Below are 13,186 nucleotides of genomic sequence, written 5' to 3'. Positions count from 1 at the left end.
AAGACCAAATTAGCAAAACAAGCTTTAGGTTCTTAAGCTTTCGATCTGGAAAAGAAAATGAAATAAAATAATGCGTATGAAATTGACTTTATAATATTGCCATGGATTTACATGTGTCTCAAGCATATTATTCAGCAAATGGAAAGTGTTTTTTTCCACGTCTCTATAATGCCCACTAGAGGGACATAGAATAAAAAAGAAATTTTGGTCATAAAGTCTGACGAAACTAAAGTTGTCTATGTATATGTATTTAAATAATCATGCCGTATAGGAGTTACAAAGCACTTTAAATAGTTAAATTTACACGCAGAAATAATATTTTCCTCAATAACAGAGGTTTGGTAAAATAAACAACTGGAATCCGATAACATAATCTCGTTATATGTTCACAAGAAACTTGTTGTTGTTTGGAATTTCGCACAAAGCTACTCGAGGGCTATCTGTGCTAGCCGTCCCTAATTTAGCAGTGTAAGACTAGAAGAAAGGCAGCTAGTCATCACCACCCACCGCCAACTCTTGGGCTACTCTTTTACCAACGAATAGTGGGATTGACCGTCACATTATACACCCCCACGGCTGGGAGGGCGAGCATGTTTAGCGCGACGCGGGCGCGAATCCGCGACCCTCGGATTACGAGTCGCACGCCTTACGCGCTTGGCCATGTCAGGCCTACCTATTTATGAAATAACGTGGTTTTCGTCACTGATAAATGAAAGATATATATGATTATACTGTTATTGTTAGAATGACGAGAATTTTGTATGACAGGAGATTAGTTCCAAGGAAAGAAAGTTATGCTACGTTAATTCACTTTCAGGGAAATTCTATATGGTAAAGTTTTCTGTTGTTCGTAATTCAGTTGTGATAGTTTTTATTTTTTGCATACAGTTATAACATAATAAGCTGTATAATAGAATTCTGGAAATTATACTTATTTTACGGTTTATTTCAATAAAAATTGTCTGTTTTCATTAGAATAGTGTTCCAGAACATCTTTTATAACACATGGCATATAGTCACAAAATATACACGTAGTTATAAAAATAAAGTACATAACCATTTAGTGTTGTTTGTCTTTTACAAATTCACTGGCTTTTCTGAGTTATATCAAGGTCATACTGCTGTGAAACAAATGCTGATAGCAGTTTAGAGATATCGTATCTAAATAAGGAAACCCACAAAAGATATAATACATAATTTCTAGAAGGAATGGCAAAACGTAACTTTCCAAGTCTTTAGAAAATGGAATGTGATGCTACGACAAAAGATAAATCTATTTTAGTATTAGAATCTGTTCATGTAGTTCTAAAATTTCTTCCTAAAATTCCGTAATTACTGGTCACAGTTCGTGTTAATGAAGTTTGTTTCAGGAATGCGTTATTTTTCGAATTAAAAATATAATGCACGCAATTAATTTAAGTAATATTAGAAAAATATAAGAAGAGTTGTAATACTGCGTAAGAAATTGATAAAGATAAAACAGCATTTTGCACATAAAACGTTTTTAAGAGTAAGTTATGATTGTATACATAGTCATCATTTAAATGCATGCATGTATATTCAATGGGAAAAAGGTAATTGAACTCTATTACATTGCATAAATGATTTTGTAAAAATAGGATTTGGTAATAATTTTGTTCTACTTATCAATCTTATTTAAAATAATAAACCGAGATAAGTAGACAAATCGAGCTTATAACATTTTTGACGATTAAATAATAAAATGAAAACATAAGTTAGAAGCACATTTTGCCATATGGTGACTCATATATTTTAGTGAAGAATTATGCTTGACATAAGACACCAGAGATAAGGTAGGGAAGAGTCATGTTTTGTCATATGATACTTCAGGTGAAATAAAAAAGATTCTTATTTTGTGAATTTTGTCATAAATTTGCCAGGGCAGGATTTTGCTTTAATTTACTCTGTCACAATAGAAAATACGTTTCAAAAGCACTTCTGGACCCTTATACGTTCCGGTCACCAGAATGCGTTGTATTATATACTTAACTAGTTTCTTAGATATATTTTGTTTAACTTTCGCTCATTTCTTAAGCAGTATCTTTTTCAGCCTTTTCAGGTTTCAGAGTAAAATAGAACAGCTCATTCTTATATCACACTTCAATTTATCCTACAGATTCTTAATTGGTTTGATATCTGGGAACTGTGATGGTAAAAAACAAAAAAAAAAAAACTGTGGAACTTTTACTCGTATAGTTCAAATCTAATCATCAATGGCGATGTTGACCATCTTGAAAATATCGATCAGATTGGGAACGGAAATGATATAAGGGAGGTACACTTGATCAGCAAGAAAGTTCAAATATTCGTATGATGTAGTATGACCTAGTACTTACCATGAAAATGAGTTCACCTCCAGAAGTTTGCACAGTGTAAACTGTATATAAGGATTTCAAAGCTTCATGGGTCTGCTACCAAACTTTGACCTTCCCATCTGTACAAGACTAGCGCGTATCTAGATTTATCTAGCCATATTCGTCAACTCTTCGATCATTGTCGTTTTTCCACTCCCAAACGAGCGGTTTTACGTTGGCAACTGAGTCTAGTGATTTGTGGGTGATGCACTATTTACTAAAATTAGTTTTTCACACATCTCAGTACATTGCTATAGTCGAAAAGGATGATGCTCTCTATCAATTGTTGCATCACTAAACATCTATTGGTCTTCACATCCCTTATACAAAGTCGTCCATCTTTGTGTTGGAGTAGTTTCTTTCGTTCACAATTTACCCTGCTTGCAGATTTTTATTGAGACTTTTACCAACCCATACAGATTCCGTTTACTGTATCCTTTATTTTTTAATTAGTTTAATTGATTTTGTGATCGATATCAGTTAAAAGGACCTTAAAATATTTTTCTTCAGAAGTCAGATACATCATTAACATTCACTATTCTAATGAAGATAAAAGCACTCAAATTCTTGCTAATGCTAACGTATTAGTCATCTCATATCTCATTTTTCTCTACTTACTCATATAATAATGAGAGACCCCTATAAAAAACAAGTAAAAGCGATTCTAATTTTTTAGACAGGAAGTGTAATAGTCACCAGCTCATATAGTCTCTGTTATCTTATTAATCAGTTTAGTCTTAGTGACCAGAGAGATGTCTGATTGTCACTGGCTTAAGATCCACAAGGGAGAGTAAAGCTGTCATCAATATTTAATTAATCTATGATTAACAGAACTATAAAGGAAGATGCTGAGTAGTGTTTATTGCAAGTAGTTTCAAATTTGAGGCAAATTCTGACAGAATAAGAGTTCATTAAAATGAAGTCTTGGTTTAAAATAAAGTAATGTGGAAGATAATGATCACATTGATTAGTGTAAATATAGTCTGTAAGGGCAGAGCAGTCGTATGTCAAGTAAGATACTACAGTATTTTGTTGAATTCTGCGTGAAGCCAGTCCAGTTTTCAGCAAATATTTTTTCATGCATTGTCTGTAAGTAAATTCATCACTGTGTTTTAGGTAACATCAAACTACTGTATTTGTTTGTCACTTTTATGGTCATTTGTTGATTTTTCTCAGCTGCTCGTCTACTGATCAAAATATTTTTAAATTCTTGTTACGTAAAATACACTTGTGTGTAAAATAATTCGAAGCTTTGAAAGCAATACTTCTGAATGTTCAAAAAGGTATAGACGAAACTTCTGATATTAATTTACTTAGAACTTGTCTATAGTTGTAAGTAAAAGTTTTCTTAGATTAAATTTGACAAATTAACGTAGTATGTATATTTTAGGCATACAGTGGTAGTTTTGTAAAGTATGCCACAATGACAACAGTTTTTGTTGATTCAAAACACGACCCTTACTTTTTTATTTTTGTAAGTTATTTTTCTGTTCTAGCTCACTTAGGCTACGGTACTAAATCTATCGATGCCACATTAATTAGATTATTTGCTACATTTAGAATCACAAGACCTGCAAGCATTAATATACATATTCATGGGTGTATTTGTGAATTTAGGAGTTGAGAAAGGCGAGAGTGTTTGATGTATATGCTCTCCAACAACAAATTTCATGCTTTTTTTGTCTAAAGACGTTTTACATGCTAACTTATTCTGGCTTCTAGTGTTAATAGTGAGTAACTTATCAAGAAATGACAAAATATACTATTGCTGCTCAAACATGATGAAAAGTGTGGGAATACAACCTTCCTCTGTGCAAAATATGTCTATGAACACATTGTTATCATAGAAATTGTGAGAAAGTTAAACTCATTAATTATTTTAGTAAATTGCATAGTACAATAACATTTTTAGTTGGTTAAAGCATCTACTAAGAATCCTGACTGCTCTAAGTTTTACGTTTTTAGATAAAATCACAACTATACAATCGGTAGATGGATTTACCAAAAAATCTTAAATTATAAGGGAAACCTTTATCACTGTAAAACAATATGTAATACAAAAGGCATAATTTGTAATATTGGGTTACAAGAAAAATACAGCGACAGAGTTTGTCTTTAATATTTATTTTCTTAATTTGATAAATTATCGATGTTTGAAAGTGACAGGTAAGATTCAAAGATTTCATGCTATATTTAGTACCATCTTATATTACCTGAGCATCATATTAAATTCATTTTACACATCTTCAGGCATTAATCAATAAAACATTTTCTTCTCCTTTATGAATGAGAGAATATTTGTTTTGTTTGTTTTGAAGTTAAGTACATAGCTGCACAATAGGCTATCTGTGTTCCGCCAACCACGAGTATCGAAACCCGGTTTTTAGCGTTGTAAGACCGAATAAATTTATGCTTTATTAATCCACTCTCATAGAGGGGGTATAAATATAAATACATCATATTCTTAATATATAATATGTTAATTGCATTACGTAACAAGAAAATATAAACTAATTACAATACTGATATTATAATACTCTGTCAAGAAGAATACTGATGAGACATTTGTCAAATAATAAGACAATAAGCATTCACATTAAATATTACTGCAACTTCTTACACAGTATATATCCCTGTAGACCCATCAGTCATCAAATATCCATGATTCCTGCAAAACTATAAAATTGTGATACATTGTCTTTGAACTTGAACCGTAAGAAATCACAATAGATTTTATTTTTACGTCAAACGCTAAAGAAATTCACAAAATATGCATGTACATCAATGTCAATATCTTAGTACGTACAGAACATATCACAAATTTCGCTAAACCCGAACAAAGGTAAAATAGCTTGTTATGATGTGAACTCAAACAAGGCAAATATTCAACTAAAACCACTAACAAGCCAATAAAAGACGACCAAAAACCGTCTCCAACAAATTAAAAATCAAAGCCCATAAATCCTGTACACTGGGACATTGAACAATAAATTAACTACAGTTTCTCAAGTACGACTACAAAATGAACACAAGCCTGTCAAATGTTTAAACATATGAACTAATTTAACATTTGTAGTTACCGCACGATCGAAAACCAACAAAATAATCTGTATCTCAGAACGGCTGGTATGAGTATTAACACTAGGAGAGAACAACTTTTCCACCTTTCTAGGTCATCTTCAGATTTCTTGACACAAAATGTGTTTCTTAACCTGAAGATGACTTAAGAGGACCGAAACGTTGTTCTCTCTTTATCAATAAAAGTGTTTATACCTATGTCATCCGTTCTCAGATATATTTTATTTCAAGTGGATTTCTCGTCATTAATAACAAGCAAAATAATCAAAGCATCCCTTCCAAAGAGACTGCCAATCGGTATCAGATACAATGTCTCTCCAAAACTTATGCGGTACGTGAAGATGAAAGTTATTCTGCAATACACAAAATGTCCATCTCAAAGAAAGACTATGAAGTAAAGTAAAATTCAAACCATCATTGTGTGTAAAATACAAAACACTCGTAGGAGAACACACACCCGTAGATAATCCAGACGTGAGTAAAGATATCCAATCTTATAGTGACCCCGAATAAAGCTGACGGAAACGTTTAATAACAAACTACGTAGTTAGTACACTGTTGTTAAAAGAAACCAACTCAATAAAATCCGGTTCCCAGAGAAAAGAGTAAATGTCGGAGTCGAGTGATTCCCGCAGCAACAAATTCAGAAACATAAAACGTCTGTCCACGATTATTCACAAGGGTTAAGAAATAAAATTTGTTCCAAGATATAAAACAATTATCATTTGGCATATGATCAAACCCACTCAAAAAAAAAAAAAATTCCCATCCTTTAGAGATCTCAGTAACATATGGAGGTAAACGTCGCAAGAAAGACAGGACTGCTTGACAAGAAAAAACACAAACGCCAAGCTGTATGTCACCATATAGTCTGAAATAAAATTCCGAAAACAACCGTAGTTCTTCATGACGCTGTCCCGACAAACAGTTTTGAAGCAGTTTCAGTCTATAAATATATTTACGAATCCCTCGCGAATTAGTTTAACTAACACCTCATAACGAACACTTCATAAAAACGTGAAAAAAATCTCTCTGTAATAAAGCAAGAGTACACTCTTCCATATGTTAAACCTGAAGAGGACACCATAACATAGAGGCCATTAAAGCATTAACCATCAGCATCCCTTTCTTCAAAGATAAATACCTGTGACGCAAGGATGTTAAAATGCGAGTGAGCGTCGACAAATATCATGCCAACTGATACCGCACATCACAACAGCATCAGGATGAAACCTGGATACCAAGAATCTTTAATAGTTGGGAAGATACTGTAATCCCTTCAAAAAACCCCACTTCTCGAGAGACCCAGTTCAATAACCACAGGTCCTTTCTCTTATCATAATTAGCCAGATTAACGAATTCCCTTTTATAAAGTTGACAAATTTGTGTAAATGAAGTGAAAGAAGTGACATCACTGAGTGTCAAAGTTGTGTCGTCAGCGTGTTGATACACCACGTTAATATCTGACGAAAATAGACTAACAGAAATACCATTATGTTGAATAATCGTATTATGGAAAGGTTCTGCAAAAATAGTGTACAACAAGCCCGATAGCGTACACCCCTGGCAGAGATATCGAGTAATACTAATATAGTTAGTAAATTAACAATTGTATTTCCCAATACAATGCACTCCAGAATAACTGATAATGATCCATCTGAGAATGTTCTTCCCAAACTCACATGGCTTAAGCTATGAGAACAAGTAGCTATGTTCAACGATCAACAGTCTTCATTTGATAAATTTTGAGCAGAATTCATCCTTGTTTTTTTTGTCAAGATAGTCCATCAACAACTTCAAAATTAGTATAACCACAACTAAATCCCTACCCAAAGTACACCCATTTTGGTCCTTTGAAATGATACTACCTATAAACCGAGGCAATCTAGTAACTAAACGTTTAGTCAACATCTTTTAGTCACAGTTCAGAAGTGTTAACGGATGATGGTCTGCTATCTCCTCCCTTGGCAAGCAAAATAAGTATACCCCATTTCATACTGTCAAGTAAGACACGTCGTAAGAGATCCTGCACAAAATCCGCAATGAAAGAAAGCACAAACACCTGTAAAATCCTATAGTGAACCCATTTTATACTGAAGATGTGTTTCCTTTAAGATGCTGCAAATCCTCCTTCATCAACGCTGAAGTCAGCGTCACACATAAGACAATCAGAATCGTTAAACTTGGTGGATATATTAGACAATACCTCTACCAAAGCCTAGTAGGAAGTACTTGTTGTATAATTCACCTTCTTCTTCAAACCACCTCCCATGAGACATTAATACTATATTCTCTATCCTTTGCATATCTAATTCCTCCAACTCATCATGGAGTTTTTGATGGGACCTAAAAAAACAGTATGAAACCAAAGTATGTTCATGCTCTATAGCCCTATTGAAATATGCTCGTCATGCGTTATCAGCACGAGCCCGACAAGCACCATAAACCGTTGTAAGTTGTTTGATAACATCTTTCAACCTCACATACCACTGACAAATATTCTGAAGATAAATAGGCCAACCTCGACTTTGTCGTATTAAAAAAATAATTTCAACAAAATGGAAATCCCTCAACAAACTATTATTAAAGTCCCAAAACCCAGAACTACGAGGATCATCATTAAATTAAAAACCGGTTATAAAGATGACATGATCAGTCTGGGGAAACCAAGACCTACGAAAATTGAATCCAGGACAATGTCCTCACAGCAACAAAAAGTACAGAAATAAAAACTGGTATTTTTTGCAAAAAAATGGCGTTACTTTGATAAATCATAACATGTATACTTAATGAGAAATTATAACTATAAAACTTGAATGCGGTAATCAAATGAAGTCGACCATCAGAATATCTCTAATTTTTATAAATATTCAAGAAGTTTTTGAATGATGTTTCAATTGGACAATTGCTTCAAGTTTTTCTTCACATGAACTGAACCATCATATTTTTTGTTTTGCATTCAGAAAAAATGGTTATTTTTGTATGTATTTTGTATTTTCCAATCTTTGTTTGAAAAATTTTGGTCTCTTGTATTTGACTGAAAAATGTGTTTGACAATTGTTTTATTCAAATAGAGCCATTTCTTTCTAATGAGACGCCAGTTTTATGCAAAAAAGTCCTGTATTTTTTGCAACAACATGTAATTTCTCATCTTGAAAAATACAAGCTGTAATTACCAAATTACTTACCTAAACCACACAACAGGTGTTATTTTCCTGACATAATTACATTCTCACTTGGAAACGAACAAACCTAAAATTGGAAACTATCAAACAAACTTTCAAGATATCTTTAAATAAAGGTAATAAAAAATATATAACAAGATAGATTATATGAAAAATATTTGGGTGAGACTTTATCCTTGTTAATCAAAATCTGGTGAAACATTGTCCGTATCTCATTAAAATTAACCACAATTTTATCGTTCCGAGATAAAACCAGTGATCCTTTAATAAAGTTCCTTCAAGTAAAACTACGTGTATCATCATAAAGAAATCTAAACACATCTGACAAAGAGCAAGGTATTAAAGCTGTGACGACTAGCATCACTGTAGTATTTTACTGGAGATTTATCCAACAGAATTCGTGATGATGAGAAACCCAATTGAAGTAAAAATGATCTCAGAACGGCTGGTATGACAGTCGAAACGTTGTTATATGCTTCATTAGCAAAAGTGTTAATACCCATATCAGCCGTCCTGAGATACATATTCAATAGAATGTTCGCAACATGATTAAAATCCTCATTACTACCAAGTTTTTATTTTTTGGAAAAATTGTAATTAAACTATTAATAAACCCAACACACTCAGAAGTATTCAAATGGACATATCAATCAAACAATGCAAATGAAAAGTCATTAAATTTACAACTAACAGCAACAACTCTCCACATCTGATCCCGTAATACAAACAGAGAAACTTACTGATGAACAAACATTGCTACCCCCTGTCAACCTCCAACTGTAAAAAAAAACGACTGATCAAAACTTGCTAACCAATTGAAAAAAGTTATTTGTAAAAAATGTCTCTTGGAAACATATTATAGAATAGCGTGAACTAAAATATGTTAAATATTTTCTCAATTTTCCAAAAAATCCTCAACCCATTAGTTTTCACCAAATCAATTTTAAATGGAAAATGAATAAATTAAATAGAATTATATTTAAAAGTTGCAGTCTATCAGTTATCTTTTTAACCTGTCAACCTCCAACTGTCCACCTCCATACTAAAAAAAACGACTGATCAAAACTTGCTAACCAATTGTAAATTTCCAGACTGTTCTTTAAAAAGTTATTTGTAAAAAATATCTCTTGGAAACATATTATAGAATAGCGTGAACTAAAATATGTTAAATATTTTCTCAATTTTCCAAAAAATCCTCAACCCATTAGTTTTCACCAAATCAATTTTAAATGGAAAATGAATAAATTAAATAGAATTATATTTACCAGCCACCGCTTGAAAGTTGCAGTCTATCAGTTATCAGAGCAAAGATTGTATAGCTTTGTGCTTAGTTTCAACAAATTTTAACACGATTCGTGGTGGTGAGCGCCACAAATACTAAGTACTATATCCTGAAGTATGAGGAAGCTCAAAACATCGTTTCTGTAGATTCCACCTTCATACTAACCACTTCAGAGTATTTTCAACTTCGTGGGACAGAGACGCCATGCTTAATATTGTCCAGCAACGAAGAAGTCGATTATCCTTCTGCTTTCCCTCTCAACGGTAAGAATGTAGAAACACAATTAGCATGTAAATTTCCAGACTGTTCTTTAACCTCCATAGGAAACACACTTTTTAGAATTATACAGTATGATATGAAAAACAAACGGTGGCATAATGGATAGACTTAAAATCCACTATGTGGAGTTTGAAAACAAAATTGCGCAAAAAAGGTGTTGTTTTTAGGTAAAGCTCACCCGAAACACCTTCTTCAGTATATATGTCAACCTCAGGAACAATATTTGTCTTACGTAGTTAATCAAGTGAGTAATACAAGTTACCTGGAAAAGCATATTTGTTTTGTTTCATGCATATAATTTAATAAATGATGTTGTTTTTTAGCCTGAAATATATTAGGTCAAGTTTTGAGAACTAAGGTCAATTATGTAAAAAAGAGGTATTACCTCTTGGTTCCGATGCATCTAAAGTTTCTTGTTTTGTTTTTTTTCAGTAACGAAGTTGAAATTTGGGTGCCAAAAAGAAGATCAGCATATACTGAAATCATGTGGAAGTGATTCCAAATATCAAGGCTACCCTACTCAGACTTATATAATTGTAATCATTGCTAAGTGTGGTAAAAATCAATTCAGCTTCTTGAAGTTACTAAAATTAAATTATATTTACAGGTGTTATGAATATTGTGAAATCTCTACGAGAGCTCTATATATTATATTATATATAAATATATATATATATACGCCACTAGCCAAAATGCATTTTGCGTTGTTAAACTCAACCACTTATTTGAGTAGAGCTTCGAAAGATGAAAATAACAAAAGGAAAATAAAAATAAAACACTTTGTTAGCATTTAATATAGAAAATGCTAACACTATGAAATTAGCCTAAATACTAGCTGATCAAAAGCTTAAGACCATACTGAAACGAAGTGTTAATCGGTAAACACGTAACGAAATTTTGTCATTTGTGTTCAAGCATTAGCGTTGACAACATCTCCCACTGAGATCTCCTGTGTTACATTGGGTAAAAACATGGCAAAGACTGAAAAGTTGACAGAGTTTCAACGTGGCAGAACTGTCGACCTGCAAAAGCAAGGTCTTTCTCAACATGCCATCGCTGGTGAGATTGGGCATAGTGAAACTGCTATTGCAAATTTCTTAAAAGACCCTGAAAGATACAGAACGAGAATTTGAAGAAAATTTCGCCGGCGTTGAGCAGGAGGATTCGGCAAAACACCAGCCGATCGTCGAACCAGATTAAATTTTGAATTTATTAACAACATATGAAACAGTACAAAAGACATGACAAAAGAAAAAAACATGAAATATGTAAAAAACATTAAATAGATGTAAAAAACATTAAATAGATCCAAAACGAAAATAAAAAAAAACATTAAATAGATCCCAAACAAAAATAAACAAAAACAAATAACATGAAATATATACAAAAAGAAATATTAAATATATACAAAAAACAAAACCCTTTAATTATATACAAAAACCCTTAAATAAATACTAGAGAAAACAATACAATCCAAGAAGCGAGTGTGGAGGCAGGGCGACTCAAAATCCAATCTCCACGTGATCCTCATCAGTGGTTAGACGTTCAGCTGCCAGAGATGGTAAAAGGTCCCGGAACCCAGTTGCTAATAGTCTGCCTCAAGGTGGAGTAACAGCCTACACCTGGCCCTACCCAGCATCGAAAATTACGACACTGGCGCCTGCTCGAAAACCAATTTGTTTTGAGCAAGCCAGATGACGTACTTAAAGATGGTGATGGAAAACTAAAAGGAAAAGGCCAGGTGGTTGGGAACAGGGACAGGGACATGGTACAGGATGGTCTCCACTGAGAGTGGCGGGACCCGGATGAGACGAGCAACCCCTTCCCAGATCTCTGCTGACGTCGAACAGAGAACCAACCTGTGCAAGACAGACACAACCTGGGTGTGACACACTGGACACAACTTAGATGCACTGGAGTTCTACAGGTATGAATGCTCCCTCACCACAAGGACGTTATGCACAACGTGCCAGTTGAAAGCCTGAAGACAACTACCAACGTGGTGCAGTGCCATGTGGCCCCAAATAACATCCCACGGCAGAGCAGGCTGGTATCACTCGATCCTGTGAGTACATTCTGGGACCAGCAGGTGGTAGAGGGAACTGGAGTCCGTCAGTATTTCGACAGACACGGTACGACACCACCGGATCGCCGCAGCAGCGTCGACGGACCAAGTAGGAGGGTCAAAACATATAGGTGTCTGCAGGTTCAAAGGAACATCAAAGAGCCTGCACCCCGTGCCAACCAAGTATCTCGCGAGGTGGCAACAGGGGTGACCCTCCAAAGAGAGACAGCAAAAGGTGGTCGACAGGAAAAGGGAAAGACACTGGGTCCAGACACAAGGGATGTTCAGACCACCCCTGCGAGGTGGCAACATCAAGGAGAGCAAAGACTCTGCTTCTGGCTTGCCATCTCACAGGAAGACAAGGAAATGGTGTTCGATGGCTCATGCTGTGCAGTCATCCAGAGGAAGGACAGCCCCTAGGTACCAGACCAAGGGGAGGATCCTCTTCCTCACCACCTCTATATATTATAGAGATGTTAGACGATGTCAAACAGGTTGACAGGGGAGTAGCGGTAATCGTGCACAGCCAAACCAACATGCTGAACCACCCACTTCCAAGCAGCCCCAGGGCCCGCGAGAAAATAAACCCCGAAGTAAATGATTGGGGAGGGGTCCAATCCAGACCAAACGGGGAGTCGGTGGACGAGGCCTATTTGTCAAACCCCCATACACGAGACTTGGGGATATTCAGCTGGGCAGCAATGGCCCGAGAGTATCGATGGACGATGGCCAGTGCTGAACCTAACGATGTGAAGTTCTCAAGGAACAGGTTCGCATCGTCTGCATGCATGACATACGTCACGCTCGAACCCCCCAGCATCTGGAGGCCATGCACTGAGACCAAGTGGTACAGATGAGAGAGCAGGCACTCGATGACCAACATGTAAAGTGTTGGGGACAACGGGCAGCCTTGACGAACCCC

This window comes from Tachypleus tridentatus, chromosome 1 (assembly GCF_004210375.1).
Source record: "Tachypleus tridentatus isolate NWPU-2018 chromosome 1, ASM421037v1, whole genome shotgun sequence".
NCBI lineage: Eukaryota > Metazoa > Arthropoda > Merostomata > Xiphosura > Limulidae > Tachypleus > Tachypleus tridentatus.
The sequence above is the reverse complement of the archived record's forward strand: the minus strand, read 5'-3'. Positions refer to the sequence as shown.